Genomic DNA, 9,465 nt, shown 5'->3' with positions numbered 1-9,465 from the left:
CTTGACTGTTATAAGTGTTTTGACTCCAAGTAGATAGCCTGTGATGATACAATTAAAGATATAGTAGTTGAGAAGTTTTCTTCAGCAGTGATCTTCAAAGTGGAGTATACGTGTGAGGTGAGGATTAAGTACTTGTTGAGTGAATTATTTTATGAACTATTAAGTAAGGGGTCTGATTTTCCTAGGAACTCCTGTTTCTCTAAATATTTGTCAAATTATTAGTGCATTATTGTTCTAAAACATCATGGTCATAGTATAGTAAATGCTTATGCTTAGGTATTTTGTAAAAGTTGCTTTTTATTTTTAAAGAGTGTCTGTGTGGGGAAAAAAAAACCTGCTGAAATTCTTCTCTCAGTTAAGCCATAGAAAGACTAAGTATTGTTATTATAAGGTTATGTTAGAATTATTCGGTTACTCCTTATAGTGAGAAGAGTTACTGATAGAAATGGGTTGTTACTGATAGGAATAGAAAATAGGTTGAAAAACAGTATTTTAGGGAATAAGATGATTTCTAATCAAAGCTGGAAGATAAGAGCCTTGTTGAAATTTAATTAAGGTAACCAAGGTTTATCCTGAGGTAGTAAAATATCATTTATTTATATACAAAATAAACTACCTTTTAAAAATTATATTGGTGGGCCAGCCCGGTGGTGCACTGGATAGTGCGCCGCTTGGGAAGCGTGGCGGCGCTCCCGCCCGAGGGTTCGGATCCCACATACAGACCGGTTCCCGCTCACTGGCTGAGCGAGGCGCGGGAGCAACACCGAGGGTTGCGATCCCGTTGCCGGTCCTGGTCCGGTACGGGGGCGACACTGAGGGTTGCAATCCGTTGCCGGACACGGAAAAAAAAAAAAAAAAAAAAAAAAAAATTATATTGGCAGCCTAATTGAAAAAAATTTATGAACAAAAGGATTACAAAGTGGGACAAAAAAGCTTTTGGGGGTGGTGGATGATACATGTTCATTATCTTGATTGTATTGATGGTTTCTCAGTTGCGTAAATATTTCAAAACATTAAATTGTGCACTTTAAATGTATGCAGTTTATAGTGTGTTAATTGTTTTTCAATAAAGTTGTTGAAAAGAAAAAATAGTAAGCACCTGAGTCACAGTGAGGCCTTCAAATAAAGCACTCACCTGAGTTCCGACTGAGAAGCCAGGGCCTATCCTTTCTCCTCTAGCCGAGGAAGTGTGCCCCATTATATATCATACAAGGTAGACTTTATTAGTCTCACAAAGAGGAGCATGTAAAATTCAATGGGAGTTCACCAGAGGGAGATTTCCTAAACCACTGAACATGAGGACTCAGGGGGAAATAAGCAAATCTCTAACTCTATGGGAAAACAGATTTAAGTTTTTAGTGACTTGTCCAAGAGAACAAAGCTGTTGAATGGAAAAATAAAGAAAGTGGCTTTGGAGAAGGTTCCATTGAGCTATTGTTGAAGGCTCTGTTTTCTCAACGTTCATAGCTGTGGGGAAGGGCCTTGAAGCTAGAAGAGGCTGGTGATGAGGCATAGGAGCAAAAAAGGACAAGAAGGGTGTAGACAGACACAAAGTATGTAGTGAAAATAGAGCAGTGAGAAATAAAGATAGAGTGTTTTTTTTTTAACAAAAGAATAATGAACTGAGTGAACTTCTCTCTATGACCAGGATTCTACAGGGTGGGTGATTGTTATCTATTTGACACAGATCACTTTCTTTCTTTCTCTTTTTTCTTTTATGGCCAGCTTTTACCAGTGCACCCTCATCCTTCCTTAGGGAATAAAGTCTTCAAAATGTTTACAAAATATTCTCTCTTCCTCTTTGCCCTTCTTAAAATGTGGCTGTCCCACACAAGGGCATTATCTCCTGAACATCCTTCTCAAATGGAGGCTAATCATTCTCCCACTGCCCTTGCTAATTCATGTATAAAACACATTATACTTGTATTTACATGCTCCACATCTGTGCTCTTCTATACCATATCCCCATTTGCATGTGACACATCCAAGGCCATTTTTTCCACATGGTCATATATTTTTATAAAATTTTCAAAGTAAGATATTTTAACCGAAATGAAGAACCCTGTCTTTTCCCAATCCAACTTCCCTTGAGCCACACTTCTTATGTCTGGTGGCATAGGAATGACACAGATCACTTTGTACAGAAGAGTTCATGTTATTTAATACAGAGCCATTGATCCACACAAGGAATGCTATGAACTAAATACATGTTTGTGTCCCCCAAAATTCATATGTTGAATTCCTAAAATTCAATGTGATGTGTGAGAGAAGTCTTTAAAAAGTTCATGGAAGGATTTGTATTTTCTTTTAATTTAATTTTTCGATGAACTTTTTGAAGTACCCTCATGTGTGTGTATATAATTCATTTCAATGTTGTGTATAATTACTGATAATATATCCGACATGAAGTATTTTGCAGATGGTCTTTATTTGCCTGCAACTTGGAACACAATCGCATGGCCTATAAGCTGAATTTCCTCATGGAGTGTGTGTTGTTGGCATCACGTTTCTTCTAGCACCAGGACAATGCTCTGCTGGGGGCCTGCCTTTCTCTTTTTGCCACAGGCTTTACCACACCCCTGCTGTATTATGTCTGGCTGAATTTACAGCTTCTGTTATCTGCTTGGACCCTGTTTCCATCTGAGTTTGTGATCATCGTCTACTCCAGCCCTGAGAAAATAGTATCTGCCCTGTCTTTGTTTCGACATCTTGTGTCATCTTGTCATCTTGGAGCTCCCAGAATGTTTAAGTTGTTACTTGATCCATTTCCATAGGAAATTTATGGTTTATGTTTTGAAGATTGCTCAAAGGGGCTCTAAGAATTCTTTTCTTTTTTGTTGAGCAATTCTCTTCCCTTTGCCCATAAACTCTTGGTTTGAATTTAGTGCCAGAAAAACTCTTCTTCTTTGAAAAGCTATGTTTCTTCCTATGCAATAGTGGCATAATGGCAGCTACACAGTTCAGTACATTCTCTTCCTCTCTTCGTGTCTGTCCATCCGTCCCTCCCTCCCTCCCTCCATCCATCCATGTGTTTGCACTTGTTATGAGGATATACACAGCCAAACTTGAATTTCGTTGGCAGCAATAATGTTATTTGTACTCAAAATATTTACATCTTCGGGCCGGCCCGTGGCTCACTCGGTAGAGTGCGGTGCTGATAACACCAAGGCCGCGGGTTCGGATCCTATATAGGGATGGCCGGTTTGCTCACTGGCTGAGCGTGGTGCTGACAACACCAGGCCAAGGGTTGAGATCCCCTTACCGGTCATCTTTATAAAAAAAAAAAAAAAAAAAATTTGCATCTTCATTTAGTCCTCTGCCTGGACATTTCTCACTTTTCTTATATCTTTTGTTGTAAACTGGTTTTTTTTTCACTATCTTCTTATTATTTTTTTATCTTTATCTTAAAAATTTTTTATTGAGGGCTGGCCCGGTGGTGCACTCAGTAGAGTGCGGTGCTTGGGAGCACGGCGGCGATCCCGCCGAGGGTTCGGATCCCATGTAGAGACCGGTCTGCTCACTGGTTGAGCGCGGTGCGGGTGCGACACTGAGGGTTGCGATCCCGTTACTGGTCATGAAAAAAGACAAAAAGGAAAAAAAAAATTTTTTTTTATTGAATCAAAATTGATTATACATATTTTGGGAGTTCAACATTGAGATATGTTTATCAAATCAATATTACTAGCATATATATTGTTACAAATTATAATTATTCTTTACCCCCCTTGTACAATCTCTCCCCTTCTTCCCCCCTCCCCCCTTCTAATCACCCTAGATTTCTTCTCTCCCTCTGAAAGAATAATGGTCACTCTGTTCATTTGCTGCCCAAATGATCTGTCCAATGCTGAAAGGTGTGATCAGTTCCTCCAATACTATCATAGAGCAGATGTCTCTTCCATCACTCTGATATGGGCTCTGTGGAGACAGACATCCTCCTCCTTTATCTCTGCTGCTGACTCTCCTTGTGTCGACTCACTCCAGTGGCGGGTGGACCATCTGCATGGTGGTTGTGCCATCTAGCTGCCTTCACGGCAGCCATGGTTATCGTGGTGGCTGAGGTGGGCCACCTACATGGAGGAGATGTTTTTGGCATGCTCCGTGGTGCTGGCAGTGTGCCTGGCTGTGGAGAGTGTATGATCCCCACTTACATTCCCTGGTCCCTGAGTGGGTCCTGAGGCACTGGCATGTTGTGCCTGGTTGTGGGAGGGAGGGTCTGGTCCCTGGATCCATACCCCAAGTCCCCGGGTGGGCCCCAAGGCACTGGTTTGGTGTGCCTGGTGGTAGGAGGGGGATCCAGTCCCCTTCTCCATACCCTGGGTCCCTGGGTGGCCCCCGAGACACTGGCACAGGGTGCCTGGTTGTGGAGGGGCATCTGTTCCCCAGTTCCATAACCCAGGTCACTGGGTGAGCCCTGGGGCACTGGCATGGGGTGCCTGGTTTGGGGAGGGGGGTCCGGTCTCATTCTCCATGTCCTGGGCCCCTGGGCAGGACCCTGATGTGCTGTCCTGGTGTGCCTGGTTGTGGGAGGGGGAGTCCGGTCCCCAGCTCCTTACCCCAGGTTCCTAGGCAGGCCCTGAGGCACTAGTGCAGTGTGCCTGGTTGTGGGAAGGGGGTATGGTCCCCTTCTCCATACCCTGGGTCCTTGGGCTGCTGTAAACTATTTTAAATTCTTTTGAAACAGGAGGGATATGTAATTTACACATAAAAGTAACCTGTGTAAAAAACAATTATGCCTATTAATATGAATTTAAATTTGCTCAATTAGCTTGCAGATCAGCAAAATTATGTACATCTGTAAATGCTAATCAGCTGAATATTTTCTTACAGCATAATTCATTATGATATTAAATTCTATTCATGTATATGCATAATTTGTAATTCCTGAGGTAAAGGTTTATTTCTATAACAAAACAAGTAGAGCCAATATTTATCATCTGTTTATCTCTGAATGTATCATTTTACTTAGTCTTCAGAATAATCTTGGGAAATAGAAAATATCCACCAGGAAACTGAGAGAAAATTGAATAGTGTGTGTTGGGTTCAGGGCACCCGTTTGTTGCATTACACTTTAAATGGAGCCAAGATTATGTGCTATTTGTGGATAGACATAATTTTTTTTTTTTGTGGGTAGACAGAAATTGCTTCCTACCATCATTTGCTCAGAAACAGAAGACATCTGGTAGTAGATTGTGTTGAAATCGTTTGGCTGGGAAAAAAAGAAAAAAAAAAAATCATCCACTTAACAGCTTGCCAGATGGTTGACAAAAATGCCTTTACTGATTTGTGGGACAATTTTTCTTAAGTACTAGGCTGTTCTTGAGAACATAATGCTCAAATGAACAGAAAGCTTCAGACAAAAATACAGCCATCCTGCAATAACTCAGTAGGCCTTACTGAACTTTTTAGCCCTCAATGAATTCACTTCAGGGCATGGGTGTTCTGAGTGCAGGGAGAACAGAGTACTTTGAATTTCAAATCAAAATCTTGTAAAATGTATTGTTACTAAATTTAAATCATCAGAGCATTCCCAGTTTTCACACTTATCTGACAGGGAATGTAGTTTAAGATTAAATAACACCAGCACATGATTATCCTTGATCAAAGTCCCCTTCAGGATGTTTAGAGATTTGTAGCAGTATCCATGTCCAACTTTGGCTAATACTATCTTATTATTCACGATGGATTAACTGAAAAGGGAGAATCATTTCACAGATAAGAAGCTTCTATTTTTCTTCGTATTGTCAAGAGCTAAAAAGAACTACCTTATTATTCTTTTGGAAAGCCTTGAATGTATGGGTTTCTAGATGCTATATTTCAGCAGTTCTGGAAACTTTGCTAGAAAAGCCCCATCCTGCCCTGCCACCCTCTGCGTGATGCCAGCGTGGATTTGGGGGCTTTGAAGTCAGAACTGCGATTGAGTCTGTCCAGCCAGTCACTGCTGTGTGCTCTGGGAAAATTACCTAGTCTCTCTAGATTTCAGCTTCTCATGGGATTGTTTTGAGGACTAAATAAGAAAATGTTGTGCTAAATATTCAGTAATTGGTGGCAATAGTAATAATGATAATAATTATTATCTTCCTCAATGACAAATATCCATCCTTCTCTGTACCTTTTCTATTAAAGGGCATCAATATTTCTACCAGTGAATCTCTCTATATGGCTTTTCTCCTCCTGTCTGAACCTCTTCCATGAACACAGATATAAACATCTGTCCTGTCTTTGTCATTATACACTGTGTCTGTCTTAGCTCAGGCTGCCATAACAAAACACTGTAGACTTGGTGGCTTAAACAACAGAAATGAATTTACTTAGGTTTGGAGACTAGAAGTCCAAGATTAAGGCACTGAAAAGATCAGCTTCTGGTGAGGCCTCTTGTGTTAGGCTGCAGACAGCCACCTTCTTGCTTTGTCCTCACTGGCAGAGAGAGCAAGGAAGCGCTCTGAGGTCTCTTCTTATATGGGCACAAATCCCATCAAGTTAAGCTCCAACTCCATGAGCTTATCTGTACTTAATTACCAAAGGCCTTATACCCAAATGCCATGACATTAGGGGTTCAGGTTTCCACATATGGATTTTGGGGGGACATAATTCAGTTCATAACAGTATCTGAACACAAGGGCCATTCTCCCTTTACCTTTGCAAATTCTTGGTGCTCATGGGATGCTTCCCACTGAACGGGGCATCACAAGTGTGCTGATGCCTAATTAGTGACCAGTTAAATCTTTGAACTTCTTCAAGTGACATAGGTGCTCTGCCAGTGTGAGCTGCAGACACAGACATTGTAAGCGAAAATTCCCAAGGCTGCAGGAGACAACAGCACCACCATTATCCTCAGAAACAGTAAAACTTGGTCTGGTGGCACCTAAGGGGAAATGACTTGAGGTGGGCCCTCCAACTGGGATCATTTCCTGGGTAAATGGCCATTCTAGGTCGTGGTGGTTAAAAGCATAGACTATAGAGTTCAGATGGCCTGCGTTTAAATGTCGGTTCTGCCATTTTTAAGCTGTGTGACTTGAGCCTCAATTTTCCCATCTGTAAAGAAGGATGGTAACAGTAGCTTCCTCAGGGTTGTTGTCAAGATTATATGATACATACTCATTCACACATGATACGTACACACTCTCACACATACCGCTTAAAGCAGTGCCTGGGACACAGTAAGTGCTCTGTAAGTGTGAACTGTTGGTATTATTACGCATTTTGTGAAATAGGGTTGTGGGTTTGTGTCCTTGTCATCCACTTTCCTGTATGTCCACAGAACAGACCAGAGCCTGGAATGCTGATGCCAGTCTGATTCCAACTCATTAAGGACATTATATTTTTGAACATCTCCTATTTTCCAGTCTCTTTGGACAAATGAAAGGGAGTTAGGGCTCAGTTCTAGACTCTAGGATTAAAAGAAGTGTGTGGTTTTCTGTTTTAGTTATAAGGGAAGCGATGAGGATGCATATCCAATCGAGGAATTTATCCAGGGAATGAATCTTTGACTTCAGTTTCTCCTACTTTATGAGATTTGCCTTTTTAATTTTTGTTCCTTTTCCAAGAATCTGTAAGAGGCAGAACAATTCTAGGTACTGATGAAAACATACACTGTTAGCATTTTATGTTATTAGTTATAATAATGGGGAAAATAGCAAGAGCTTGATTTGGACTATTATAAAAGTCTGTGTTGTACTGACCTCAGCTCTGATTTTTCAATGAAATTGTAGGTGAATCAGGAAATGGAAATAAATGCTGGTTGCCATTCCGTGTGGTTATTCCTATATCCAGTTAAGGAGCTGCCCAGCAAAGACTGTACACTGTGTGATTATGTTTCTAATAACAATAGCTGCTTTTCATTGAATGCCTGTTTACCATGCAAGGAATTTTTTATGTTTTGTCTTTGAAAAAGACATTTTAGCTGTGCCTGGATATCTGCTGAGGATGTAGGGGATAGATTTTACTCCACTTCTCTGGTACCTGCTGGAGTGTAGAGTTTGGTTGCTGCCTGGGGGCCATGGAGAAACCCTCCATTCTAGAATCTCTGTACCCATAAATTTACAAAGATGTAGAGGAGCTTCCTCTGAGGAAAGAGACCTACATGAATGCCCTTCTTTTGAAATTTAAAGTTATTAAACATTTTTAATGGACTCATGCAACCTTTGTCACAGCTTGATTGTAGGAAAGAGCGGGGAGGCTCCCAAGAGTAGACGTGACTAGGGGGTGAGGTTCTGCCCAGGGTCTGGAGGTGGAAGGGAGGCACTGGTTCTGAGGCTGTGAAGTATCTAACACTAAAAACACATCATTGTACTCAAAACTCACACACCTGAGAACAGTGTCTGTTATCGAATCAGAGACCTTATCACACTTGGCACCCAGGCTAGTTTTGTGGTGGAGTGTTCCTGTCTGAGCCTGTCTTTCCGAGAAAGAGCATTTATCAAACCTTCAGGAATTATGACAGCCTGAGCTGCCTCCTAGCTGTGGTGAAGGCAACCAGGATCCCAGATTTAGCGATTGTGACACCAAAGACATCGGGAGCTGTTGGTCTAAATGAGCTCACATCTCTAAGGCTTGCCTAATTTTAACAATGGGTGACATTCAGCTTCTGCTTTAGTGACAGGGAAGAGAGAGGCATTAACAGATCATCTCTGCCGAGCCTCCTCTGCATGGCACATGGCCATAGTGTGGCAATAGCTATGTCATTGCATGGCTCTCAGGTCACTTTGGGCCACAAGTGACATTGTTCCTGCATCACCAACCTTTTCTCTTGTTCTTCTTCACCTTCTTTTAACTGATTGTAACACAGAGCTCTCTCCTTTTTACTCCGTGGGAGCAATTGTTGGAGCTGGGAGTGGGTTTCCATGGCAACTGGAGATGGGCTAATCCCCAGGTGGTAGGAGAATGTGGTAGTCCATGGGATGCCTGCTTTCAGAGGAGTCAGTGTTTGATCCAGAAGTTGTGGAGTCCTCCTTCCAGAAGTGCACATCCCAGTTTTTGCAACTGTCAAGGACAACCAGCAGCAATCCTGGAACATAAGCAGCACTGGAAATGCTGAAGCTTAAAGGGCACAGGGAGGTGGAGCTGGAAGAAAGTGGATTCCTCTTAACTGGAACATGTAAGCACTTAGTGTTTTATTTTGGAGTATCAGAATATGGATGACATTGTTTCCCAAGGTGGTGAAAACTAGACATGCTACCTGTGTTTCTAAATTTTCTAATTGTTATGTAAAATAAATAATATTATACCCATTTACCTGCCATAAAACTGATCCTAAGCAAGGTGAAGTGATTTACCCTTTGTTGGTAAGCAGCAAAGCTGGGCATGGAAGCAACAGCTCCAAACCTAGGCTTTTGCTACCATACTGTCTGTTGTTTACATGTTGTTTCTCTTCATACATATGCCTGGTGTGTTAGAAAAGGATATTGAAAAAAATAAAAACAAAACAAATGAAAAAAGTAAAGAAATAATTTTTATATCTGGGTACTT

The sequence above is a fragment of the Galeopterus variegatus genome, unplaced genomic scaffold (genome assembly GCF_000696425.1).
Source record: "Galeopterus variegatus unplaced genomic scaffold, G_variegatus-3.0.2 Scaffold368, whole genome shotgun sequence".
Taxonomy (NCBI): domain Eukaryota; kingdom Metazoa; phylum Chordata; class Mammalia; order Dermoptera; family Cynocephalidae; genus Galeopterus; species Galeopterus variegatus.
Note: the sequence above shows the minus strand (reverse complement) of the source record.